The 26,276-nt window shown below is 47.9% G+C and overlaps 1 protein-coding gene across 2 annotated transcripts in view; it reads left to right on the top strand.

The window, feature by feature from the left end:
- Positions 1–11,085: 11,085 nt before the first annotated feature.
- Atf1 (activating transcription factor 1) overlaps positions 11,086–26,276 on the top strand; it is a 42,515-nt gene continuing 27,324 nt past the window's right edge. Inside the window, exons 1-2 of one of the 2 annotated variants that reach the window (XM_032885317.1) lie at positions 11,086–11,365; positions 18,734–18,829. The gene's annotated coding sequence lies outside the window, so the exon portion shown is untranslated. Of the gene's footprint in view, positions 11,366–11,612; positions 12,114–18,733; positions 18,830–26,276 lie in introns of those variants that run through there. The other variant, XM_032885318.1, reaches the window with a different exon arrangement.

Here is a 26,276-nt window from a genome sequence, read left to right as displayed (position 1 = left end):
GTCTTAAGGCATGTGATACTGGTTTTAATATATTTACCCCAAATACTATTATTTTGATATAAAATCGTTAGCTGGGTTCTGTTCTCTATAATTTCAGAAGTCCCGTGTATATTTAGTTCGGACCAGCCATTTCAGGTCTCGAGCTGAACCTGGCTAATGACTGTCACGTTGGTCAGTGTCAGTCCATCTCAACAGCCAGCGCCCAGCCAGTCACTCCCAGCTCATCTTTTTTGAGACGAAGCTGGAGTGGAACACAGAGGGGGTGGGGGGGCTGTGCTTAACAAACCCCCTACTACTGAGCTCATCCCTTGTAGCCCAGGCTGGCCTGGAACCTCTGGTCTTCCTTTCTCTGTCCTGAGTACTGAAATTGCCACAGACACCTTCATGCCTTGCCCCCGGTCTCTAGTTTGTCCCCTTCTGATAATGACTGCTTTTTTATTTTCCTGTTGCTTTTCTTTGAGTCCATCCCCCAAAGCCAGACTTCACTAATAGAGGGACAAAACCTGAGAGTTGTCCCCAGGAACTCTGCTAGTTGGTGATGGACCCCCCAAGGGCTATCTCAGACTTGTTTTCCCTTGATGGCATCATGGTTCTGGCCCTTTCCACATTCAATGGAAGCTTCCTGGTTGAACTGACAATGAAAGCAGTCCTGGAAACCCATTATTGATAAAACAAAAGGCCTGCAGAAATTCCTGACCACTGAACCTGGAGGGTGGGGGTGACCAAGAGTAAACTCCATTTTAATTACAAAAGAGAAAACTTTCTCTTTTTCTCGTGTGTGTGTGTGTGTGTGTGTGTGTGTGTGTGTGTGTGTGAGAGAGAGAGAGAGGGGGGGGGGGTTACTGTATTGCCTTTGCTGGCCTCGAACTTGATGTTCTTGCCTCAGCCTTCCAGTGCTGAAGTTACAGGCGTCCTCAACCAGCCACACCTGGCAAGAGAAGTCTTCTAATCTGGAAACCTGTGAACCCTCAGCCCTCAGGAGAGGGCCTGAGATGGATCAGGGAGTTCTAGCTGCACACATCCTGAGCGCCTAAGCCCTCAGAATGCCCACCATGCACACAGAGACCCCATTCTCCCCAAGACCAAGCCCTCTGCTATTGGGGACCATGGCCTGTCTCCTCACCTTAGTCCTTGGCTGTGCTTATTGGTCCCCTGGAATCTCAAAGGGCCTGAGGCCTTAGGCTCCTTTAAGGTCTCTGCCCCAGGCATGGTGCTCAATATCTTGGCCAAATAAGTTAACTTTCCTTGAATATCCAGGAATTTAAACTAAAGCAATGAGTCGTCTGTCACCTTGCCCTGGAACTGCAGTGTAGCCGGCCTTAGTGTTCCTTGTGTTGTCTGCTTTGATGTAAAACCACAGGTGTATGGAGGCAGAGGCTGCAGTCCTCTGTACACACAGTAGGCCTTCACTTCACCACAGTCCTGACTGAGGCATGTGTACATGGGTCATGAGATTGATCCCAAGGAAGAGACTGCAGACACATGAAGATTTTTAGTCCTAAATGCTGTTTTGTTTACTTCCTGTCAAGATATCAACCCCTGTCAAATTCAAACTATAGTACTGTGTAATTATGTATAAAGGTTTTTTATTTATTTGAAATTAGATTAGATATACATTTTTAAATTTAACATCTGGCTGGACAGTGTTCTATTAACTCATTGAATGTGTTTCTTTTGTCTTGTGTTAATAAATATTGATGCCTGGTTGTGCTTCATCCTTCACCCTGGGTGGGGCTGGGATTGAACCCTGGGTCTCCTTCAGGCCAGCCCTGAGCCACGCCCACTTTCCTGGATTGATTGACCACAACTTCAGACTGTAAAGTGAGAAGGTGTCACTGCAGCCTAAGAGTGCTCCAGAGCAGGCACAACTGAAGGAGACTGGATCAAGGGACAGCAATGTCACTTTGCAGGCCAAGAAAATGGTTGTCAGTGAGCGCCAGGAAACAAAGCTGAGGCTCTGTGAGAGCAGCAGTCTCTTAGCTGCCAAGATGCTCCAGCCACACACCCAGGGCTATGTTTGGATTTATTCTGGGGGAGGAGGGGAGCTTGCCTGTGTGAATGTCAAAGAACAGCTTGCAGGAGTCAGTTCTCTTTGCACCCCGGGGATCCTGGTGCCCAGTGTTCACACTCAGCCCTACTGCCATGCCAGGGCAACTCCAGCTGCTCCCTCTGAGCCTGTGTGTGGCGCTTGTCATTTAAGACCTGGGTTGCAGGCTGTGTCTTCTGCCTTGCGCTGGACTGGGTTTCAGCCTTGCTTGTGGTGAGGTTTATTGCCCTAGCACTTCCTGGTAAGCAACTGGCTTACCTTTGCAGGATAGACTGTTTTGGCACTGAGGACACATGACACACACCCCACTTAACAGACACTTACCAAGTGCTACCCACCAAGCACAGACACTGTGTTAAGGAAAATATGAGGTCCGTGGCCTCAAGGAGCAGGGACAAGCCATGAGGTGTAAGGACAGGAGTGGAGGGGGTGGTGACAGCAGGCTAGACAGTTAGGTAGACAGGCACCACTAGCCAGAGGGCATCCTCTGAACTTAGGTGGGTTTTTTGTTGTTGGTGGTGGTTTATTTGTTTTTTGATTTTTTTGAGTCTAGGCCTCTAGCCCAGTCTGGCCTCTAAACCCATTGTGATCCTCCTGCCTCAGCCTTATGAGTTCTGGGATTGGAAATGAGAGTTGCCTGTTTCTGGCCTGAACTTGGTTTTGGAAGATGACACAGGTAGAGAAAACAGGCAGGAAAAGCAGGTGTGATGCTGCCATCCAGCCCTTGGGCAGTAGGTGTTCAAGTTTGCCCTCGGTGACTGGCAAGTTCAAAGCCAGCCTGGGCTACATGAGACCCCGTCTCAAAAAAGTATATTTTGGGAACTGAGTTATTAGAATTGGTATGGTATGAATACATTGTCCTTCAAAATTGATATGCTGGCTCGTGGATGCCAGTCGGTTACACTGACCATCTCCGAGCTGTCACATGACACACGTGGTGGCTAGTAGCATGGGCTCCTGCTGATCTCAGTGCTGTTGCTGAATCAGCTAAACGTTGGAAGGACTCCAAGATCAAGTTCCTATAGATTTATCAGCCACATACTAGCCAAGTGACAATGGCCCTTCTTTAATCCTAGAAGGGCTAGTGATTTGTTATGTAAACACTTACCTGTCCTCAGAGCTTCAGTCATCATACCCGAGGGCTTCTGCAGGCCTGTGATACCTGTAGGCTGCTCTGACCAAGTGTAGACAATTCCCCTAGGGAGCTAAATGTTGAGCATCAGAATCGGTGACGGCAATGATTGGTTTGCTTATGGAACACACGGACACGGTAACCAATAGTTGTCCTCCGTGAAGCAGTATTAGAGAAGCCAGAAAGGAGGCTGCAGAGAGTGCAGTGAGAGAGAGGACCCTGGCTTGGAATGTAGGAAGGGGAGGGAGTCACAAGCAAATGTTATTTCCCCTGTGTCCCAACAACCAAAGAAAGCTAGCTTAAACAGGAAGGAGTTACTTGAGCTAGACGTGGTAGCGAATGACTTTTATCCAGTTGGCTACCTGGCTGGTTGAAGATGGACAGTCACCTGAGAGCAGGAGTTCAAGGCTAGCCTGGGTAATGTGGGGAAACCCTGACAAATAAAAGCCTGGGCCGTGTTGGTGGTGGCAGGCGGGAACGTTCTTATTGCCGGGACAGTGGAAGGCAGTGTATAAAATGTCAAGCTGTGGTGTGTTGAAAGCGGGCTTTGGAACTAGTACCTGGAAAGCCATTAGGTCACTCTCAGGTACACTGCCTACGGTTGGGACACACTAGAAAGTTCTTTCCCAAGGCCCATTCACTTAGGTGAGGCTTGTTTTTAAACCCTTTTACTGTTTCTAATTAGAGGGAGGGGCATGTGCCCCTGAGTGCAGGCAGGAACCTTTGGAGGCCAAAGATGTCATCCCCCCCCCAACCCCCTCCACACACACCCTCTGGGAGCTGGAGTTGTAGGAGGTTTCGAACCACCTTTGTGGGTGCTGGGGATTGAACCCAGCTCCTCTGAGAGAGCTGCACATACTCAAACCACCAAGCCATGTCCTCAGTACAAGTCAAATGTGAATGGGCAGAATGACTTGACATGTGTTAAGTTTATTCCATGTATAAAGTCTTTACCAACTATGAAAAGAAGTGGGCCAGACAAAGTGGAGGTGGGGGCTGGAGAGATACTGGTTAAGAGTACTGGTTGCGGGCTGGAGAGATGGCTCAGCAGTTAAGAGTATCAACTGTTCTCCCAGAGGTCATGAGTTCAATTATCAAGCAACCACTTGGTGGCTCTCAACCATCTGTAATGGGATCTGCTGCCCTCTTTTCGTGTGTCAGAAGACAGCAGCAGTGTTCTCACATAGATGATATAAATAGACAATTCAAAAAAAAGAGGACCTGGGTTTGGCTTCTAGCACCCACATGGCAGCTCCCAGCCATCTGTAACTGCAGTGCCAGGGGATCCGACATCTTTTCTGGCTTCTCATATGCACTAGGCACATGGTAGGAGAGAACCAACCTCCTGGAAGTTGTCTTCTGAGCTCCACACGTGTCAGGGACACATTATGAGGCAGGCTGACTCCTTGATAGGCTTCGAATCGCCAGTCTATGAAACTAGGCCTAAGTATTGGACAAGCCCAGGCAAGTCAGTGATTAGAAAAAAAAAAACAAAAACAAAAAAAACAAAAAACTTCAGGCAACTAGTCAGAAGCTGTCCCACTTCCTGGCCTGAAGCAAGGACAATGGGCCAACAACAGTTTCCAGACTCCCCCCAGCAACAGTTTCCAGACTCCCCCAGCAACAGTTTCCAGACTCCCCCAGCAACAGTTTCCAGACTCCCCAGCAACAGTTTCCAGCCCCCATGCCCCAGTAATGGGATGGCCCTGGAGATGGGATAAAATTAAGTCATCTACCCCGGAATCCCCTAATGTGCTTTAAATCTGGCCCTCAAGCTCACTTGGTAGTCTCTCCATCTTGGAATGAGAGACTCCTGCATGCTGGATTTCTGCAAAATTAAACATTCCTTGCTTGGGGTACCATTCCTCTGCAAACAATGAACCTTTACATTTGGGGGCTCCTCCGGAATTTGCTGGAGAGCCCCCCACCCCCACCCCCAGCTCAATCAGTGGAGTGGTTTTTTTCTGATCCATAAGTCTGGGCACCCAGCTGTCTTTTTTTCCATATCTGTGTTTCCGTTTTGGATTTAATCTGGAGGCTGAGAGGAACAAAGTAGATTCTCATTTTGTCACCCAGCCAGGGGCAACAGAGGACGCTCCTGACCTCCTCCTACCAGGAACAGGAGACCGGTTCATCTGACTTCTGAACTGGATCTGGGACTGTGGCCTCCTGACCGCAGGGAAGGAGACTGTCTGAGACAGCCTTTTCGTTTTTATTGTCTTTTTCCCAGGAACGTTCCCACTGGGCCTGGGCCTGAACCATTTTAACGACTTTTGCTGAGTCACAGAAGACTCGGGTCTGGTTGTTTGTCCTTGAAAACTAACCATCTTTTGCAGGAACGAATGGGCCACTTCTAAAGTAGGCTGGCCAGAGGAGGGAACTTTGCATCTCCCTATGGTTTACAAGGTGAAGGCTTTAACTTATGACACCAGGGGCCACCCGGACCAAGCGCCATACATACATCACCACAGGGCAATACCTGGTCAAGAAGCTCCCATTTGGATGAGACCTTTTTTGTTACCGGTCTCCCCGCCCCCTGCTCTTCTTCCCCTGAAGGAGACTAGGTCTCGGCCCCTGCCTTGCTCCCCGTTTCTGCTTATGAGGAAGATCCCTGTCCCCTCCATATGTCACGGATTCTGCCTGCTGCCACTGCCACGGCCAAACCTTTGCGGTCAGAGGGAGGAGCAGCTCCTGACTCCCTTGATTTTCTGGACTCCACTTGGAGTCTACCTCACACTCGGATCTGTACTGCCCAGAGGGCTGACTTTACTGCAGCCTTAGCCCTCAGGGCTACCGGATGACAGATGCTCAAGGGAGTTTCCGGTAATGGTCTTTACAACTGGAAATTGCAGAAAACACCCCCCACCCCCATTTTCAGAAAGACCGTCAGATCTCACAGGTTTCCCACCTGGTATCATTATCTGCAACTGTTCCAGGCCCTCTTCACAACGGAGAGAGAGGACTGTGGGAGCTGCCCTAAAATTGGTTCCGGGAGCAAATGGACTGCCAACTTTAGACTCAACATGACTGGGATGTTAACAAGGCTGAAGGTAAGGAGAGTCTCCAGGTCTACTGCCAGATTCTGGTGGCGGGGTCCTCCGAGTGGCCGCTGTGGGGCCTCCGAGAGGCTGCCAGATGGCCTACAAATTTATCTAAGGCGATCCAGGCGATGCAGGGAAAGAATGAGAGCCACGGGGAACATCCAGGATGGCTTTTTGAAGCCTATAGGACACACATTGCTTTTGACCTTTGACCAGAAGCCAGAGCGCACCAGTCAGCTGTGAACACGGCTTTTGTTAACCAAGCTGCCTGACATCTGTGGGAAGTTCCAGCGACTGGATGGCTTTTCGGGTAAGCAATTGACTAAGTTAACAGCCACGTAGCAACAACCGGGAGACCCCAGAGTCTCCTGACAGACCAGAGGACTGGAACAAGTGCTACCCACCGCCACAAGGCACAGCCTTCCTGATAAGAGAGAGCTGAAAATCCAAGCTCATGGAAGGGGCAAAGTAAGCCCACCCCCTCCACACCCCCACTGACAGAAAAACCCATCCTCCATTACAGAGGCACAGTATGCCTATTCCATGGGAAAAGGCCATTGGAAGAATGAGTGCCCTAAGAGGAATCAGAGAGGGCCCAAAGGTTCTGGAATTGGAAGAATCAGATGACTGAAGGTGTCTGGGCTCAATCTCCCCTCCAAGAGCCCTGCATAACCCTACAGGTGGAGGGGAAGCCTATAGACTTTCTGGTGGACACAGGAGGACAACATTCTGTTTTGAAACAACCACTGTCATTGTCAAGTCAAAAAACATGGGTGCAAGGGACACTGGGCACCAAGCCCTATCCAATGGACTACCCAGAGAAAGGCGGACTTGTGAGTAGGACAGGTAACCCACTCATTTCTGTTCATCCCTGGACATCCATGCCCACTGCTGGGAAGAGACCTCCTCACCAAAATGGGAGCCCCAAATCCATTTAGGCCCAGAGGGAGTGAAAGTGCTGGATAAGAATGGCCCATCCATGTTCTGACCTCGGCCCTAGAAGAGGAATACAGAACTGTTCCCTCGATCAGCCTCATCTCCAAGCCCATTACTTCAGAGGTTCCTAGCCAAAGTCCCCAAAGTCTAGGCAGAAAAAAATTCAGTGGGACTGGCCCAATATCAGGCTCCAGTTCAACTAAAAGCTGGGGCTACACCAGCCAGAATCAGGCAATAAGTATCTGGTATCTAGAGAAGCCAGAACAGGGACCACTCTCATGTTAGCCGGCTCTGGTAGGCAGGGATTCAGAATCCTAGCCAGTCAGCATGGAACACTCCCCTCCTTCCAGTTAAGAAGCCCCATTCCAGTGACTATAGCCTGTGCAGGACTTAAGGGAGGTAAACAAGTGGGTGAAAGGCATCCATCCCCCAGTTCCAAACCCATACACCCCGCTGAGCAGACTTAACACAGGGCTGTTGGTTAAATGCTCAGCCCCCTACTATGTAGACATAGCTATCCCTGGAGACTATTCACAGACTACGGATAGTACTCAGTGTAGCTGGCGGCCACCAGAGAGAGGGAAGCTGACCCTACTGTCAATAACAGGAAAGGGATTCTGTATTGGAAGTAAGGAACTACTGTGTAACCCACCATAACCCCTACCGTTGCAGGATACAGGATGCCCCAGAGAACGCTTGGTGGGCCTGTACCTCAGGGCTTACCCATGCATTTATGGTCTTGTTATGAATATGACAGAGGATTTTTTGTTTCAGTACAGCTTATGCCTAGAATGACTTATTTCTCTGGGGAGGATGTCACTAACCAGCTACCACCTTCAAACAATCAAGTACAAAGGGGTGGCCATTTCCACTGTTACTAGGTTCTCTCCGTGGCATAGGGATGACCAGAGCTGTTAGTGTAGGAACCCCAACCCTAATACTAATAAAATTACAGGGGTTGGGGATTTAGCTCAGTGGTAGAGCACTTGCCTAGCAAAGCGCCAAGGCCCCCGGTTTGGTCCCCAGCTCCAAAAAAAAAAAAAAGAAAAAAAAAAAAAAAAAAAATTACAAGGCCCTGTGGATAGTGACAGACGCAGATATATAGGAGGTGGAAAAGTCCATCCCGGCCCTGCAGGATTCCCTGTTCTCCCTGGCGAAGTAGTCTTACAGAAGAGGCCTAGACTTGCTGTTCCTCCAGCAGGGACGACTCTGTGTGGTCACAGGGGAGGGTGCTGTTCCTATGTTAACCACTCGGGGGTGGTCAAAGAATCCATGGCCTTAGTCAGGAAGAGACTCCATGAGAGAACGGTCTCAGGGTTGTATGTACACATACACATCACACACACACATGTAATCCACATACACCTCTAAAAGACGTAAGTTCAACTAAGCTAAGGCTTACTCAGAATCAAGGCCTCTTCCTTAGCTATTAGCATTCTGCAGTGTGGCGAGTTCAGCTGATCATCAAACAGAAGCCCCCTCGGAGTGACCGTGTGCACAGGCTAACGATTTACTGAAGACAGTGAACAGGCTGGAAGATGTTAAGCAGGGAGTCTGTGCACACTGTCTTGCTTCCCAGACTGCACTGTATGCTACTGGTGGGGGCACACTGTAGCCATGCATGTGGGAGTCAGAGAGCAGCTTCATGTAGCTGGCCCTCTCCTCCCACCTTTAAGCGGGGTCTTGAGGTCCAACATCCTGCTTGTGCAGCCAATGAGATGAGCCTTCTCTCCCTCCCCTCTGCACACTTTTTCATTTTTTTTTTCCCCCTGGAGCTGGGGACCGAACCCAGGGCCTTGTGATTGCTAGACAAGCCTCTGCACACTTTTTAAAGGTTTCTTTCTTTCTTTTTAAGACTTATTTATTATGTTTAAGTGCACTGTAACTGTCTTCAGACACACCAGAAGAGGGCATCAGATCTCATTACAGATGGTTGTGAGCCACCATGTGGTTGCTGGGATTTGAACTCAGGACCTCTGGAAGAGCAGCCAGTGCTCTTAACTGCTGAGCCATCTCTCCAGCCCTAAAGATTTCATTTTTAAGAATATCCCAAAGTTTTTAAAACTCCTTTGTAATGAGCATTTGTAAGTAGTTTCTGCTGCTCCCGCCCACTACCTTTTCTCTTTTATGAGGCAAGGTGTCATGTGGTGAAAGCTGATTAAGTTTACCCCTCAGGTGTCCGGACTTCAGGTGAGTGCCATCAACGGCAACCCAGGGATTCTCTCTAGAGTTTTTCATCCTCTATTCAATGATCAGCAGGGACTGGGGAGATGGCTCCAGCTTAAAGGTTAAGAGAGTTTCTCTTGCAGAAGTCCCACATTAGGGTTCCAGCGCACCCAGCTTACGACTGAAAGAAATGAGGACACAACAGTTCTGAGGTTCGGTTGAGAAGGCTTAGAGTGCATGTGTGAGGCCAGAGGAATGGGAAGAGTTCAGAGCAGGGAGACAAAATAACAGACTGACCTGAGCCCTGACAGGGGGCAGAGCAAGCAGCCAGAGAGGAAGAGAATAGGGAAGAGAAGAGGCAGAGAGCCAAAGAGAGCTGGCCAAACTGGCAGGTTTTTATAGGAATCAGAAGCTGGGGGAAGGGAACTGAAGCTCCTCGGCCTGGGGTTTAGGGTAGGGGGTCGGTGTGTGCATGAGAGCAGATTGTGAGCCTGGCTGTCAGTGTGTGCTTTGGCATGCTAATAGACACCACAGTTGGCCATTTGTCCTGGGCTTCTTGGGGACCGGACAACCACCATTTCTACTTCCAACTCCAGGGAAACCTGTGCGTGTACCATCCCCCCTCTATCTTTCAAATAATATATTTAAAGGGCTTTTTTTTTTTTTTTTTTGGAGCTGGGGACCTAACCTAGGCCTTGCGCTTATAGGGCAAGCCTACTACTGTTGAGCTAAATCCCCAACCCCTAAAAAAAAAAAAGCAAACTCTTGAAAGGAAGGATGAATGTATAGAAGGGTTTGGAGGGAGGAATATAAACTCAAAACAAATTTTTTAAAAGTACTATGGGTTACGGAATGACTGCTGCTGGACTTTGTTGTTCAGGAAAGGCTGTTATAGGCCACTTTCTATAATGTTGAGACATTGACTTAGTATTGTAATTTCCAGGTTTTTTTTAAAGATTTATTCACTTATTATATATAAATTTAACCCAATTGGGAACATTTTTTTAAAGATTTATTTATTTTATTTATAGATGATTGCAAGCCACCATGTGATTGCTGTAATTTCCAGTTTTTTGAGAGGCTTTCTTTGTGTAGCTTTGCCTACAACTTCCTATGAAGAGACAGTCCTGTGTCTGCCAACACAGAGTGCAAGGGTTAGAGGAGCGGATGACCACGCCTGGCAATTTCCATAAATTTGATACTGACTCGAGAGGTTGGGTAATTAGCTTAATCGATCAAAAACCGAGTACTTCTAATTTATGGGTAGTCATCAGTTTTAGCTTTATTGGTCAAGATTTGCTGAACCACAGTGCATGGATTCCAGTAAGTCCTTCTAACGCTTCAGTTTAAAAATCACATCATGTGTTCTAAAGGGTCAAACCCAAAGTCTTCACTCGCCCAGTTATTAGGAGGGGAGATGTCAAATACAACTTCGGAAAACTTTTGGTATGCACTTTGTAGAGAGTATGCTTGAAACAGAAACAAAAACGCTGCGATGCCCTAGCAGAACGCTGCAAAGGACCAGATAAAGCCTTCAGGATGAAGGTCAACTTCCCCGGAAGGGCAAGCTAAGTCTTTTCCAAAGCATTAAGATGGCAGCATAAGGTTTTATAGATAAACAGAGCAGGTAGCGAGCCCCAGCAGTCCTCTAACGAGACTCACGCAACTCCTGCAGCATCCCGCGCCCGCCCGCGCGCTCCCGGGCTCGCCAAGATGGCGGCGCCCACGTGAGCACGCGGTGACGCAGCACGCCGGCCCGCGCAGGCCCCGCCCCTCCCCACGCTCCCGCGCACTCCTCGGCCCCCCTCCCCAGCCCCCGGCCTGTGCGGATCATGCCGCCAGCGACGCCCCTCGCGGCCGGGAAACGGTAGCCGGGACGGTTGGCTCTTAAGTTACGACGTTCTTTTTCCGCGCCCCGCCGACCGCAGGGACCCGCGCCACCCCGCCGCGGTGCGCGGCTGGCAAGTGAGGAGTGAGGTCGGCGCCGCCTGGGACGGGGGAGTGGAGCTTCCCGCCCCGGGCAGCGGCCAGGAGGCTTCGCGGGTGAGCAGGGCGCGGCGGGCGCGGGGCGGCCCAGGCGGGAACGTGACGCTGGCGGGGACGCAATGGCGGCCACGCGCCGGCCGGGGTCGCGCGCGGCGCGGCGGTGGGGGAGGGGCGCGGGGGTGGGACCGGCCGCGCGCTTCCGGCCGCGCGCCTCCGGAGCGCCGGGGCGTTGGGCTCCGCTCGCCCGGGGCGTCCTGTAAGCGGAGCCGCGCGTCCCGCTGCGTTCCTTCGGCCCGCGCGGCATGGAGGCGGGAAGAGCCGGGCGGCGGCCTCCAGCAGGCTGCAGGCGCCGCGGCCTCGGGCTCCCGCCTCCATGACTGGGGAACCGAGGCAACCCGCCCGGTGGTGGGGCACGATGCTCCTCTCTCCTTCCGGGAGTCTCGCAGCTGGCCGCCTAGGTTGTGGTAGAAACTTAACTCAAAAGCCTCGGTAGCCGCCTTTTCCTTTTGAGAAGGGATTTATTCCTACGACTTCTAGACGTGGTCGCCGTGCCCAGTTTATGGTAACCTTTTCAGTTTTGCCTACCCAACTGGCCTTTAATTTTTTTTTTTATGTAGTGCAGGGTGGCCTCGAACACGGCTTATGTTAGTTTTTCTAGCGATTTATTTACCGCTGGGTATGGTAGCACATACCTTTAATACCAGCTCTTCGGGAGGCAGAAGCGGGCCGAGCTGTCTCTGAGATCTACAGAGCGAGTTACAGGCCTGCCAGTTCAACCGTGAGACCTCATTGTTTTTATTGACGGGTATGTGTGTCTGCTTAAGTTTATGTGCACCACGTGCCTGCAGGTGCCTGAAGACGCCAGAGGGTGTCTGATCTTCTGGAACTGGAGTTAGTGGTTGTTGGGAGTGCCAGGAACTGGCCCCTATGTTCTGTGGAAGAGCAGTGAGGGTTCCTAATCGCTGAGCCATTCTCTCCAGCCCAACCTTAGCTTTTGGGGTTTTTACTCGTTTGGGCCACTTACTTGGTGTAGCTCAGTTTTGCTTAGAACTTCCAGCAGTCCCGCCGTGAAATGCTTTGGGCCACAAGTCTTCAAGGGCCTTTTGAGGTCTGAGGCCATTTCAGTATAGAAGTAAAAGTGGCCTCATCTGTGATAACAGTTTGTCTAGTATTTATGTTCACAAAATGCATTTACGCTAAAGATTTATGCCAATACATATTTGGAAATGGCAGTCGTCCCCTCCCCCCCTTTACAGTATACAATTACAGTCTTATCTCCACTAGAATGTAGCTAAGCAGGAGAGTGTTTGCCTAGCACACCTCATACTCAGTACTTGGAAACAAGACAGGAAGCTCTGGGTGCCCTAAAGTTAAATGTGGCAGCTTCTAAATAGTTAGTTCTCCCTCATCATTTGCTTTGGTAGGACTTGGGTGGTATGCATCACCAGTAGATGGTAGTCAAGTCAAACACAGAAGCTGGCATGGTCTCACTGAACTCCAGCTGTGACTCCTGTGCCTTAGATGGCTCCCTGTGAGTACAGCTGGGGCGGATCTCTGAGGTTACCTACCGCCTCAGCTGAAGTTATCAGTTTTAGTTGGAAGCACGTGGTGGTTTTAGTCTCAGTTTTTTTTTTTTTTTTTATTTATTATATATAAGTACACTGTAGCTGTCTTCAGATACACCAGAAGAGGGCATCGGATCTCTTTACAGATGGTTGTGAGCCACCATGTGGTTGCTGGGAATTGAACTCATGACCTCTGGAAGAGCAGTCAGGCGCTCTTAACCGCTGAGCCATCTCTCCAGCCCTTAGTCTCAGTTTTAACTGTTTGTTAATTGGTGCCCTGTAGGGAAGGGATGTGCTGATTGGCTTCCTGGGGCTTACATTCTGGTGGGGAGACAGAAAAACAAGACATTACTGTAGTTAGGTGCCTTAAAAAGGGAAAATGTACGAGGGTATACGGCCAGTCTAGAGGCCATCAGGTAGGTTTACCTGGAAGAATAGATCAGAAGTGAGCCTCACAAGGAGGACGACTGTAGCATGAATGAGAGCTTCGTGTGAGAAGCAGCCAGGCACATTTGAGCATCTGAGATTACCTGTGACCACTAGAGTGTGTGTGTGTGGGGGGGGGGGTTTGGGTCCCCTGTCCCCAAACTTACCACCGCTCAACACCGATTTCTAGGAAGGGCACTAAGACCCCTTTTACTCGCTTGTCTGCTAAGGAGTCTGTACTTGATAATCACCATTGACTCAGGACAGTCTGCTGGCCACTGAGCACACCTTAGTTCACACAGGCCCCTGTCTGCCTTCAGAGCTTAAAGCTGGGAGAACCAGGCAGGCTAGTAAACACAGCTGGTTCTTAAGTCATCTAGAGGTAATGTGCCAGCAAGGTAAATGCACTAAAATAGGATCTGGGCCAGGCATAGTGGCATATGCCTTTACTCCTAGCACAGGAGACAGAGGCCCAAAAATCAAACCACCTCCCCTACCCCTCACCCACAAAACAAGACAAGACAGGAGTTGGAGCCAGGAGTGGCAGTGAGAGAGGCATTGCTGGGACAGAGAGAACAAGGCTCCGGTGGACACAGCCTGGCTTCAGGTTTTTGCATCCTAATGTGAGATCCGAAGTAAAGAAGTTTCTTTGGGTCTCCAGTATCACCACAAAAAACAAATCTCTTGGTATTTCACTGGGAAAGTTGCTTTCTTTGTAGGACTTATTAAAATCACCTTGCCTTGGCCTGGGGATGTAGTTTAGAGAGTTGCTTACTCTGTAGAGGACCTGGGTGTGATGGCAGGTTCTGCTTAAGGGCCCTGGGGAGGTGCACTGGAAGGCAGGGTGGAGCCTGGAGAGTCACGTTCAGGAAAGGTCATGCTCTGCTATATAGCAAGTTTTGAGGCCACCCTGGGTCTAGGAGACCCTGTCGTGGGAGGGCAGTGCCTTCCTTGCCCTTGTGTGGCCTGCCGAGTTGTTGGTTTTCAGCGTGGCCCGTGTGTGTGCACGGTCTTGTTGGTGATGCACTTGGACTGCATTTCATTGCCTTTGTGATTCTGCCCAACTCAGCATCAACGGGTGACAGCTACTACTTGGAACTCAATTGTTTTTATAGAAAATGTACACATAAAGTTTATTGTGTTTAAAAAGGTGTCATTTTGAGAAGCAGACTTTAGTCAAGCATGGTGGAGCACACCTGTCGCCTTTGCCTTAGCGCTCAGGATCACTTCTCAGCCAGCCTGGGCTTTAAGATCCTGTCTAAAGGGGGGCTGGAGAGATGGCTCAGTGGTTAGGAGCACTGACTGCTCCTCAAGAGGTCCTGAGTTCAAATCCCAGCAACCATAGTGGCTCACAACCATCTGTAATGGGATCTGAGGCCCTCTTCTGGTGTGTCTGAAGACAGCCCCAGTGTACCACATACATAAAATAGATAATTCTTTAAAAAAAAAATGCTGTCTAAAAAGCAAAACAACAAAAAACTCAGTAGACAAAACACCAATGCTTATAAGATAAATCTTTCTTTTTGTTATTTTGTCTTTTTTTTTTCTGGAGCTGAGGACCAAACCCAGGGCCTTGCGCTACCACTGAGCTAAATCCCCAACCCCAAAATAAATCTTTCTTTAAAAGTGTATTTGCAGTTAATAATGTCAGTAAAACAGAACAGATACTGTTTGTTGCTTACAGTGATGAAAAGGTGTGTGTTTGTTTGGCTGATTTTTCTTTTGTTTTGTGTTCTGTTTGTTTCTGTTTTTGTTTTTGTTTTTGTTTTTTTTTTTGAGACAGGGTTTCTCTGTGTATGTAGCCCTGGCTGCCCTGGAACTCTCTGTAGACAGGTTGGCCTTGAACTCAGAAACCCAATGCCTCTGAGACATGCCCCACCACCACCTGGCTTTGATTGATTTTTTTTTCCTGTGTAAACCTGAGTATCCTCAAACTAAAAGAGATCTGCCTTAATGCTGGGACTAAAGGTATACACCACTGTGCTTGGTCTTTTTTCTTTTAAAAAGTTATTGTATATGAATGTTTGGCCTTCAGGTGTGCCTGTGTGCTGTGTTCCTGTGGAAACTAGAGAGGCATCAGATCCCCTGGGACTAGAGTTGTATATGGTTGTGAGCCACCGTATAGATGCTGGGAAGTGGAACCCAGACCCTCTAAAAGAACAGCCAGTGCTCTCCTCTCCAGCTTGTGATTAAGAATTCTTAACTCGTACAGCAGGGGTGGCACATACCTTTGATCCCAGCACTCCAGAGGCAGGGGCAGGTGGATCTTTGAGTTCCAGCCTTACCTGGTGTACAGAATGAGTTTAGGAACAGCTAGGGCTACACAGAGAAACCCTGTCTCCAAAAACAAAAAAGAAATCTCAACTTTTTGCTTCCTGACATGTTTTCAGTTTGGAGGAAAAGGGCTAATGCCATTAATCAGTGCGGAAAGCCAAAGCCACTTTGTTCTTACTAGACTGCTTACTATGAAAACAGAAAACACCAGCACGTGCTGGCAGGGATGGGGAGGGACTGCAGCTAGAATTCTAATGTGCTGCTAGGAACATGAACCCCATTACATACCATGAAAATCAGATCCACAACAGAATAACCAGATGATCTAGCAGCTTTCCTGGCTACACATACAAAGAGGATGGAAAGCAAGCTTTTTTCTTTGTTCTTTCAAACATGGTCTCAAATGTAGTTCTGACTGTCCTGGAATTTATGTAAACCAGGCTACCTTCAGACTCATAAGACAGCAGTTCTCACCATGAGAGTTGATTGTCCCTTTCATGGGGGTCCAATATCAGATAACCTGCATGGTCAAGATGGTTACAGTATGATTTATAACAGCAAAATTACAGCTATGAAGTAATAACAAAAATAGTTTTATGGTTGGGGTCACCACACGATCAGAGATGTACCTTTGACACCATGTCTGGTAAAAGCAGGTCTTTAAGGGGTCATCGCTATCCATGCTCATAGCTCCACTCTTCACAGTGGTCGGGAGATGGAGACAGGTGACATTTGTCAGTAGATGGGGTGGGGTAAACTGGGAAGTACACCCCAGGGAGTGTTATTCCCACTTCAAACTGGGAAACCTCTGACAGGAGCCAGGAGCGATGGTTAGGCAGCATAGAAAGGCTCACTCTGGCTGGGGATTTAGCTCAGTGGTAGAGCGCTTACCTAGGAAGCGCAAGGCCCTGGGTTCGGTCCCCAGCTCCGAAAAAAAAGAACCAAAAAAAGAACCAAAAAAAAAAAAAAAGAAAGGCTCACTCTGGTCCACCTTGTGGGAGTGCCTAGAGTAGTCAATAGTGAAACAGTGGCTGCTGGGGCTCCTAGAGGAAAAGGACAGTTACTGTTGGACGTAGAAAAGTCTGGAAGTCAACTGTGAATGTGGTCAACATAGCTGAACTGTACTTTAAAAAATGTTAAGATAAGCCAGGCATGGTGACATGGTCCTTTAATCCCAGCACTGGGGACAAAGAAGCTGGCAGTTCTCTGTTCAAGGACAGCCTGGTCTACAGAATGTGTTCAGGACACCCAAGGATAGACAGATAGATCCTATCTCAAAAATTTCCGGGGTTGGGGATTTAGCTCAGTGGTAGAGCGCTTGCCTAGGAAGCGCAAGGCCCTGGGTTCGGTCCCCAGCTCCGAAAAAAAGAACCAAAAAAAAAAAAAATTTTCCAAAATATGGGGGGCTGGAGAGATGGCTTAGAGATTAGTAATACTGGCTACTACCACTGCTCTTCCAGAGGTCCTGAGTTCAATTCCCAGCAAACACTTGGTGGCTCACAGCCGATCTACATTGAGATCTGATGCCCTCTTCTGGTGTGTAGGTGTAGGCAGAACACTGTATGCTGTATACATAATAAATAATTTTTTTTAAAAATTCTAAAATATGAATTAAATATCAAGATAACTTTTCTTCTCTTTTATACAACTAAAATTTTTCATAGGCTGGAAAGATGGCTCGGCGGTGACCTGCGTTTAGTTGCCAGTACCCACATAATGGCATAACCATTTGTTATTCCAGTCCCAGAGAATTCAACACCCTCCTCCAGCTTCCTGGGACACCACAAACACATGTGTGTATGGCATACATGCAAGTGAACACCCATGCTCATAAAATAAAAAGTTTAAAACTGCTGTTTAGAAAGCAGGGACAACTAGGTACACATCCCGAGTTTCCCTGACATAACAACTGAAGTTTGAGCTCACGCTTTCGCGCTTGCGCTCTCTCTCTCTCTCTCTCTCTCTCTCTCTCTCTCTCTCTCTCTCTCTCTCTCACTCTCACTCTCTCACACACACACTCACTCACACTTTCTCAAATTGTGTTCTTTTTTCCTTCTCCCTTTGTGTTGCCCCTCCCTCTTTTATCACCTCTCTTTCCTCCTTTATTTTTCAGATAGTGACTTACTACATAGCCCTGGCCTGGGACTAGCTCTATGTGGAGCTGCGTATAACCACACAGCTAGTCTGTCTTTTGGGGTGTTTTGGATGGTGATGTGGCTAAAACCCAAGACCTCATGCTTACTGCATAAACTCACTGGACTACTAGGCTGTATCTTCAGTCCTCCTGCATGTAACCATAAGACCTAAATTCTACCTAAATATTTTACCAATCTTTTTGTTAGTAGTTCTCCTTCCAAGTTACATACTCAGTCATAATTCTCATTTTCTTAGCATACATACCCTAGTGAGTTAATATTTAGATCATTTGGTCATTAGATTTTTTTTAAAAGAATTATTTTATGTATATAAGTACACTGCAGCTGTCTTCAGACACACCAGAAGAGGGCACCAGATCCCATTACAGATGGTTGTGAGCCACCATGTGGTTGCTGAGAATTGAACTCAGACCTCTGGAAGAGCAGCCAGTGCTCCTAACCACTGAGCCATGGGGGGGGGGGGGTGGCGGCAACTTTTGAGACAGTGTCTCTGTAGCCCCAGCTGACTTCAGAGGGACGGGCTAGCCTGCTTTTGTCTCCTGATCACTGGGTTAAAGTTGAACATCGTCATGCTCTGCCCTTCTGTTGACCTCTTCCTGGACTGGAGGAGCAGATACTTTGTTATTGTTAAGAATCCTTTACATGGGGTTGGGGATTTAGCTCAGTGGTAGAGCACTTGCCTAGGAAGCACAAGGCCCTGGGTTCGGTCCCCAGCTCCGGGGGGAACAAAAAAAAGGATCCTTTACATGTTCATGGACGTATTTTGGTGTTTTAGAATACACTACTGTGCCAGAAGTTCCCTTTTTATAAGGGCAGCTGACTGATCCGGTGTCACGTGACTATAGTCATGTTCTGTAGGAACTGTGCTTTTTACTTTATTTGTTTCTCTGTGTAGCCCTGGCTATCCTGGAACTCGCCAACTCAGATGAGTGCTGAGATTACAGTCATGTACCACCACCACCTGGCTACACTAGCTTTTTCTAACTGGCTTTTTTTCCTTTCAGTTGATTATGGAAGATTCCCACAAGAGTAACACTTCAGAGACTGCATCACAGCCTGGTTCAACAGTTCCGGGAATCATTTCTCAGATAGTCCATCAGGTAAAGCAAGAAGTAGCAGAATACTGAGCTGGTCATCGTGTTCACAAATTAACAGAGACCTTGAAATGATGCTGTCTAAGCTGGGGGAGAGACCAAAGCATCTTTAGAAGACCTTTGTTCCCTCTTTTTATATTTGGGGCAGGGGGGAGGATGCAGGTTAACCTGAAACTCACTGTATAAATCAGGCTACCCTTGAGCTCCCAGGGATCTGCCTTCCTCAGTTTTAGGAGGATTAAAGGTCACTGTGCCCAACCTGGCCTTGAATTCTTGATCATCCTTTCCTTGCCTAGTACCAGAGTGCTAACGTTATAGTCCTGGGGTCACAGGCAGATAGATGCCCAGCTTGAAACCAGCCTCATTCCAGCAGGTCAAGGGAACATATTAAAATGTCCTGCCAAGTCATTAGAGAATTCAGCTTAATTGACAAGTAGGTGGGCATGTTCAGACTGAAAATGTCAACTTAGGAGTTACGAATAATAAATTTATATTTAATTTAAATATAAATTAAAATTATGGGGCAACTTCTAGCTTCTACCTAGTGCATAGAAAGCGTAAAAGAATCTTGCTCCTACCTCAAACAAGAGTAAGTTCAATACTCTACAGGTCACTGAACTCTTGAAACCCACAGAAATTCAATGTGGGTATGATTCACCTGTAATGCCACACCAAGAAGAAAAAACAAGTCAGCTGCATTGAAGACATAGCCCAGGCTAGCCTCAAACTCACTGTAGTGAAGGGTGGCCTTAATTAAACTCCTGAACTTTCTACCTTTGAGGCACCTGCTGGGACTGCAGGCACATGCTCTTGTACACAGCTGTCAAGTTTAAAGTCACTTATTCATTTGTCTTTTGGGGTGTGGGTATGCAGATGCCATGACCCATACAACTTGGGATAGGTAGCACACGTGAACAGTAGATGGCGCTAGGGCTTACCAGACTTGATAGAGTTGAAGAAAGAATCTGAACGTGCAGGTGGACTAGTGGAAATCACCTAAATGGAAAACAGAAAAGGGAGCGAGACGAAAGCAGAGAAAGCATCCGGGGACTCAGGCAGTGTCTGTTCTGAGTAAGTAGTCGTGGTGTAGATGAGGTTACTGAGGTGTGGGTTCTGTCATGGATAACATCTGACTTTGATTTGACCATTCCTATGTAAATATCCTGTCTGCTTTCTAGTCAGTTCGTTTGGTGTCTGTGGTGTGCCTGTCCTGTGGAGAAAAGGCACAGGAATGAGCTAACTGCTGCTCACCGCCAGAAGAGCCTGTTACATGTGTGTACATGTGCACACCTCTCTGTGAATTCGTGTGCACTGTGTGTGTAGAGGTGCCTGTGAGGCCCAGAGACATTGGATCTGTAGTTACAGGTTTTTGGGAACCACCATATAGGTGCTAGACACAGAGCCTAAATCCCCTGCAAGAATAGTGAGCTCTTTTAATCTCCGACCCATCTGTCTGGCTCTCAGACTCTTGTTTTTTGATATTTTGGTTATTTCTGTCGTGGTGGAACAGGGTACCCTGGTCTCAGCACAGTTGTTGAGATCAGAAGCAGCTTCTGGGAGTTGGTTCTCTTTCTGTCATGTGGGGTCATCAGGCTTGGTGGCATATGCTTTTACCTGGGAGGCACCTCACCGCCTTTCCTCAAGGAGTTCTGCTCAACAAAAGGAGCTAAGAATGACTTGTCTGAGGTGGTTTTAGCTTCCAGAGTTGCTCATTCACCACCCTCCCCCCCCAATTCTCCCACCCCCTTTTCCTAGTGAATGATCCCAGGGTCAAAGTTGTTGGTCAGGCACTTGACCACTGAGCCCTGGAAGTTTTTGTTTTCATGACTGCTTGTTTTTATTGTGACAAAGGCATTGCTGTGTTGCAGACAGCCTCAAACTGGTGACCTCCCATCTCAGCCTTCAGATACTGAGGTAGCAGCTAAGGTTTTATGTATGTATGTATGTATATGTGTCTATATATGTTTGCAGTGTGTACAGGTACCTGTGAAGGTCAGAGGTGGGCATTTTATTTGTGTTTGTTTGTGTGTGTCTGTGTCTGTGTCTGTGTCTTTGTGTGTTTATGGATGTGTGTATAGGTGCCCATGGAGGCCAGAGGTAGGCATCATATCCCTAGATCTATAGTTAAGAGGTTGCAAGCCTAACATGTTCCTGCCGTGAGGCAGTATATCCCTTAGAACCTTCTGTTTGCCTTAGTTGTGTTTGGTTGAACATGTTGTTCCAGCAACAAGACAAGTAACTAAGACAGGATCATTTGCTTCCATTAGAATTTAGGTGGTGGTGCATTTTTTAGACAGTGGTGGTGCATGTTTTAATCCCAGAGGGATTAAACTTGGGAAGCAGAGGTAGAAGGATCTCTGTGAGTTCAGGGCCAGCCTGGTCTACAGAGCGAGTTCCAGACCACCAAGGCTGCACAGAGAGACCCTGTCTCAAAAAACAAACATAAGTAAAGGTCATGACTTCACTTTTTAAGTGGCTGAGTAAAATTTAATTGGGTATGTATTGTCGTGTTTTCTCTATTCATCTACTAATAGGTATCAAGGCTGTTCCTATCCCTGTTGTGAACAGTGCAGTGGTACAGATGGATATGGCGTGCTGATGACCAACAGTCCTTCCAGTATAATTTGAAGGTTCTGTGAAATGGGTTTCTTTCTTTCTCTGTGTTTGCTTCTAGTATAGGGAACAGTCGGTAGTTTCTGTGTGTTAGTTTGTGTCCTCCCACTTTGCAGAAAATGTTTGTGCTATCTGACTTTTGGTGGCGTTGTTAAGAATAGATAAGGTCAAGCTGGCGAGGTGAGTGCTTTGCCACTCAAGCCTGATAGTGTGAGTCTCGCGGACAGAGGTGAGCTGTCCTAAGGTCATGAGCTAGGAGACGTCATCAGATCCAGACGTAGAGATAACAGATAACGTGGGTTTGTGCTCTGAGCTACAGTATGGGTGCTGGGAACTGAGCTGAGGCTCTTTGCAAGGACCCTTAGTGCTCAACGCTGAGTGATTTCCCTAGTTGCTGTGGCCATTGCCGCCTCTTCTTCCTCCTCCTCTGTCATCTTTTTCAAGGATCTTATTTATTTTGGGGTACTGTGTCTTCATGAGAGTCTGAGTCTGCCACATATGTTTAGGTGCTTCTGGAAGTGAGGTGTGGATTACCCTGGAACTGGAGCTGTGAGCTGCCCAGTGTGGGTACAGGAAGCCCAGTTCAGGTCCTCTGGAGGAGTAGCAAGTGCTCGAAACTGCTGAGCCATTTCTCTAGCCTCCTCTTCATCGATTTTAAAAGATAATTGTGTTGTATATAATAATCTTTGGTTGGCCATTATTCCCTTTGAGGTTTCGTGGCTTGTAGTGTTTCACAGAGACTAACAAGGTTTTCTTTTGTGAGTCAATGTTTTACTCTTAAGAGAATTTAATGTTGGTTGTTTGTTCTCTAATCTGGCCAATTTTTTTTAAAGATTTATTTAATGTATATGAGTACACTGTAGGGGTTGGGGATTTAGCTCAGTGGTAGAGCGCGCCCTGGGTTCGGTCCCCAGCTCCAAAGGAAAAAAAAAAAAAAAAAAAAAAAAACCACAATAGCATGAGTACACTGTAGCTGTCTTCAGACACACCAGAAGAAGGCATCGGATCCCATTAGAGATGGTTGGGGGCCACCATGTGGTTGCTGGGAATTGAACTCAGGACCTCTAAAAGAAGAGTCAGTGCTCTTAACCACTGAGCCATCTCTCAGTTAAAGTCTGACCATTTTAATTCTGTGCATGGAAAAGCTTTTTCTAGTCCTGTCTGTGGCTCTGACATCCTCTTGTGCTGAATTGCTGATGCCCTTTGCCTGAGTGTGATGCTTGTGTCGTAATTCCATTGACTATGATTTCTATGCCTTTAATTTTTACGTCAGGTCTTAGCTTTTCACTCCCCTCCCCCCAAGGGCTTTGGTTTTTGAGACAAGGTCTCCTGTTGAGCAGTCTGGTGACAGGTACAGCAGTCCTCCTGTCAGGGTTCTGTTTGCTGGGCTCACAGGCATGCACCACCACATCTGTTTTATTCTGTGTAATGGCTACTCCTGGTTCTCCACTTGACTACAGGGAGAGTGAGCTGCGGTCCAGAAATGGAGGGCTCACCTGTAATCAGATCTTGGGGTTGGAAGACATAGGCTTCTGGCCTGGATCTCCACATGGGGTGACACTTTTTGATCCAGATCTTGAGGCGTAGTAGCCTTGAAATGTTTACGCCCAGGCAAGGTAGTTTAAGCCTTGAATCCCAGGAGACTGTGGCAGGCAGATCTCTCTCAGTTCAAGGGCAGCCTAGGACAAAGCAAATTCCAAATCCAGGTGTGGTCCACACCCTTAATCTAGGCCACACCTTCTGCTGGAGGCCTACATAAGGACATGGGAAGAAGGAAGATCACTCTGCCTGCTTGCACTTGCCAGCATGTCTGTTAGAACCTACTTCTGCAGAAGGCCAGCGCTAACACCTAACCTCGTGGGACTGAGCAACTTCCCATGCACAGCTGCCCATTGTTGAGTTAGTTGGATTGCAGAATGTAAGTCATTACAACAAATTCCCATAATACATAGAGACATTCTGTAAGCTGAGACTCTAGAGAACCCCATCTAACACGTTTTGTGCGTGTGTTTGAGTGCACATATGGGATGTCTGTGGACCAGAGCAGCTGTCTCTGTTGCCCTCCGCCTTACTGTTTGAGACAGGATTTCTTTTTTCTTTCTTTCTTTTTTTTTTTTTTAAAGATTTATTCATTTATTATATGTAAGTACACTGTAGCTGTCTTCAGACACACCAGAAGAGGGCATCGGATCCCATCACAGATGGTTGTGAGCCACCATGGGGTTGCTGGGATTTGAACTCAGGACCTCTAAAAGAGCAGTCAGTTCTCTTAACCACTGAGTCATGTCTCCAGTCCCAACTTCAATGTCGGAGAGCTCCACGGTCTCGCCCAGAGAACAAACCGCAGTGCTGCTGCACTCAACCACTCTTTAAAGATGAAGAGAAATGTTTTTAAAATCAGTTGAAGCAATCTGTAGCACTAAAAACCATAGAGCAAAGGAATGCCAAGTGTCTGCTGTGCAGTTAATGTTATTAATGAGAGAAAAGGTAGAGGAAGTAAAGGAGACAGGCAGAGAGGGGGACGAAAGGAGCCAGGGTCGAGCTGAGGAATGAGAGAAAGACACGCTATGTGGAGAAGGAAAACTTGACAACACGGTAAGGAAGCTCGTGGGAGACTGGAGGGCGGGCTCAGTCTGGCTGCTCTGTCAGAGGACCCGGGTTCAAGTCCACCAATTCCTGTGGTAGTTGAGAATTATTTATATTTCTAGAGGATCTGATGCCTCGTCTAGCCTCTCTGGACAGACTTGCATGCAGACAAAACACTTATACATTTGAAATAAAATAAAAATAATTTTTAAAAGTTTTTTAAAAGTGAAAACTATTTAAATAGATGAGCACTAAAAATACTACCTTAGCTGGAGAGACGACTGGTTAGAAGGAAGCACTTGCTGCTCTTGCAGGGGATCCAGATTTGGTTCCCAGCACCTACACAGTGGCTCACAACCATCTGTGACTCCAGGCCCAAGGACTCTGATACCCTCTTCTTTCTGACATTTGAGGGTAACAAGTATGTGTCGTGGTTTGCCCTGGAGTTATCTGTATCTTGATGCTAATTCCGCTGCCCCAGGACAGCTGGCTGCCTAGTCACGTACTCAGGACTCAGGTGACTTCATCAGAACCTTCTCCCCATTTAATTTGTAAAGTACAGGTGCGGACCAGTACAGGATAGAATGAGGCCTGTCATTGGATGAGAAGGAAGGATGGGCGGGAGAGAAGTTTCAGGGAAAGGGAGGAGACTGGAATGGAAAAAAGGAAGAGACAGAGCGTAGCCGTGGGACAACATGGAAGTTGACTTTAAGATCCACGCTGTACCTTTACAGGTTGTTATGAATGTTCTTAAGGGATGGGTGTGTACCGGGCTTTGTATGTTTAGGTGGGCAGTTATATCTTATCAACTGGATCAGAGGTTATTGTGTGGTGTGGTTTTTCATGTGGAGAATTGAATTTGGGAGAGTGTGTGGGACAACGCACAGTTGGGATTTCGTGTTTCTGGCATGGAAACCTGCCTTGGGAAGTAGATAGGTAGATTGCTGCCAGCTCAGAGAGAGGCCTTCGGCAGTGTGATATGGGATGGAGCAGAGTGGGTGAGAGGCTTTGCTGACTGAGATGAAGATACCCAGCAGATACCCTGGGGCACTGCAGTGCGGGACCTAGTGGGGGATGGAAGAGTTGGCATGGTGGTTGCATGCCTTTAATCCTGCAGTTGGGGGGCAGAGGCAGGTGGATCTCAGTAAGTTCAAAGCCGGTCTGTACTACAAAGCAGGTTCCTGACCAGTCAGGCTATGTAGTGAGACCCTGTCTCAAAAATAAACAACCGTACTAGACATAAAGAATGCAGGAAGACCGGGAGTGGAGAGAGTAGACCAGGCCATAAAGCAGTCCCTTCTGGTGCGCTGGTTGGAGTGTGCTCCTGAAGGACAAGGACTGCAGTTGTGTCTTCTGTACCAGAGAGCTGGGTGCTGAGCTGTCTTCACTCTGACAGGAATTCCCCTGGTCACTCTCAGTTTTATGGCCTGTGTGCGGGGCAGGTTTTTCTATGCCCTAGACATTTCTCCCCGAGGCTTGTAAGATCAAATCCCAGTGAGCATTAAACATGCAGCTAGAGGGAGGGGCCTGCTCAATTCAAGGGCTCCCACCCAGCTCAGCTTCAGAATTCTTAGAGCTCCTGGCGAGAATCCCAGGGCAGATAGATAGGTGGTCCAGGGCTGGATTGCCTGCTGGTCTTTGGCTTGTGGCTGTAAGCCTCGGGGTCTTTGACTAGTGAGTTTTCCTGGTTTTCAGGCCTCCAAAGTAGTAGTTTCTAAAACTGTAAGTTCTCTTCTAAGGTGGCTCTTAGCTACTGCCCTCCTGAGTCACGAGAGTAACAAGCCTGCTGTTCCTCTGCAGTGCTGACTGGTCACACTGGAGAGTCAGTCACCCTGGAACCACATCTCCCAAGTGACTTAAGACTTAAGAACTGTTAGCTTGTCCTAGAGTTGGAAACCTGCCATTTTCTTTCTACCCACCCTCAACTCACTTTTAGATGAGATTCTCCCCACCTCCTGACAAGGAGCAGGGGAGCCCTAGCCTCCTTTTTGCTGAGTCGCCCTGGTTCCTCTAGTTTGCTGCTGTCCTATACTTCGGGTTTCTAAGAGCCTGCCCGTCAGTCGTTATGACCATCACATGGAGCAGTGCAATCTAAGTGCTCCCTGTGTACGTGGCCGTGGTTGTGATTGTGTCATAAGGTACATGTGCTATTAGATTGGCAGGTGACCGCTTTCTTCCATAGTTGCTGTTGGGGATAAGTGGCCTGGTACTGAGTCTGGCGTTGTTTCTCCTGTGGCTGCTTTTCCTGTTGATG

This window comes from Rattus rattus, chromosome 1 (genome assembly GCF_011064425.1).
Source record: "Rattus rattus isolate New Zealand chromosome 1, Rrattus_CSIRO_v1, whole genome shotgun sequence".
Lineage (NCBI taxonomy): Eukaryota > Metazoa > Chordata > Mammalia > Rodentia > Muridae > Rattus > Rattus rattus.
The sequence above is the reverse complement of the archived record's forward strand: the minus strand, read 5'-3'. Positions and strand labels throughout refer to the sequence as shown.